The sequence below is a fragment of the Muscardinus avellanarius genome (genome assembly GCF_963383645.1).
Source record: "Muscardinus avellanarius genome assembly, chromosome: 2".
NCBI classification, from domain to species: Eukaryota; Metazoa; Chordata; class Mammalia; order Rodentia; family Gliridae; genus Muscardinus; species Muscardinus avellanarius.
The window spans coordinates 202,902,451-202,903,961 of record NC_137787.1 but is presented as its reverse complement, the minus strand read 5'-3'; the positions used below and the strand labels follow the sequence as shown (position 1 = coordinate 202,903,961).

The window sequence follows — 1,511 nt, the reverse complement described above, 5'->3', positions numbered from 1 at the left end:
GACAGTGACAGGGTATGACTAGGAACCCCATGTTTGGAAGTTAAGCAGTACGAGTCCAAGGTCAGGGACAGGATGGGGAGGCTTCTGTGGTCTTCGATGACAAGAGCACCTTGTAGGGCTAATTGGATACACTTGTTGGGCAACTGGAGGGTCTGCGTGTATGGCCCACAGAAGATTCTGCTTGCTGGGGACTAGCTGCCCTACTCACTGAGCCTTATGACCTGAAAGATGCACTGAGACGCTTGATCCTACTGAGAATATTCTTAAGCAACTGACCAAGAAGAAAGGAAAGGCTGTTTACACGTGACTGTCGGAATGAGGATTCGGCTGCTGGTTGGAAGCCAGAGGGGCAGTCCCTGGTGGAGATGGCCACTGTAACGCTGTTCTCACTGTGGCTGGCACAGACCCCTCTTCTTAAGAAGGAGTAAAAATTAGCTCTTTTTTCGGCAGGAACCATGGAGATCGCCAAAGAGAAGAAGAAGAACGTTATTGCGGTGCCAGAAACCCTTAAGAAAAAGTGAAAGAATTTCGCAGAGCTAAAGGTAAAGCGCCTGAGGAAGAAGTTTGCTCAGAAGATGCTTCAAAAGGCAAGGAGGAAGCTTATCTATGAAAAAGCTAAGCACTATCACAAGGAATATAGGCAGATGTACCATACTGAGATTCGAATGGTTAGGATGGCAAGAAAAGCTGGCAACTTCTATGTCCCTACAGAGCCCAAACTGGCATTTGTCATCAGGATCAGAGGCATCAATGGTGTGAGCCCAAAAGTCCGCAAGGTGTTGCAGCTTCTCCGCCTTCGCCAGATCTTCAGTGGCACCTTTGTTAAGCTCAATAAAGGCTTCAATTAACATGCTGAGAATTGTGGAGCCATACATTGCACGGGGGTACCCGAACCTTAAGTCAGTAAACGAACTAATCTACAACCGTGGCTATGGCAAAATCAATAAGAAATGAATTGCCTTGACAGACAACGCTTTGATTGCTCGAGCTCTTGGTAAATATGGCATCATCTGCATGGAGGATCTGATTCAGGAGATCTTTACCATTGGAAAGCTTTTCAAAGAAGCAAATAACTTCCTGTGGCCCTTCAAGTTATCTTCTCCACGAGGTGGGATGAAGAAAAAGACAACCCATTTTGTAGAAGGTGGAGATGCTGGCAACAGGGAAGACCAGATCAACATGCTCATTAGGAGGATGAACTAAGGTATCTACCATGGTACTTTTGTAATTTGGTCAGTTAATAAACAGCCTGTTTTCAAATTGAAAAAAAAAGGAGTAAAAATTAGTCTAGACAACATCTTGGAAAAGTTACTTTGTTATAGGTGGGAAGGAAGTGATTTTAATTTTGTAAGTGGTTTTGTTGTATTTGTATGGTTATTTTAAAAAATCTATTTGATGTGCAAATTAGCCCTCCATCATGCCCCCCTCCTCCCTGACACCACTTCTCAAATCCACTGAGCTTAGAGAATTCAAATAATGCATGAACCACTCCCCAGCCTGAGCCCAAGGCA

General features: G+C 44.5%; 1 pseudogene across 1 annotated transcript; it reads left to right on the top strand.

Moving 5' to 3' along the window:
• The first annotated feature begins 443 nt into the window (after positions 1-443).
• On the top strand, positions 444-1,203 carry LOC308279819 (large ribosomal subunit protein uL30-like; annotated as a pseudogene). The gene has a single exon. The product of its transcript is annotated as a large ribosomal subunit protein uL30-like (transcript).
• The last annotated feature ends 308 nt before the right edge of the window (positions 1,204-1,511 follow it).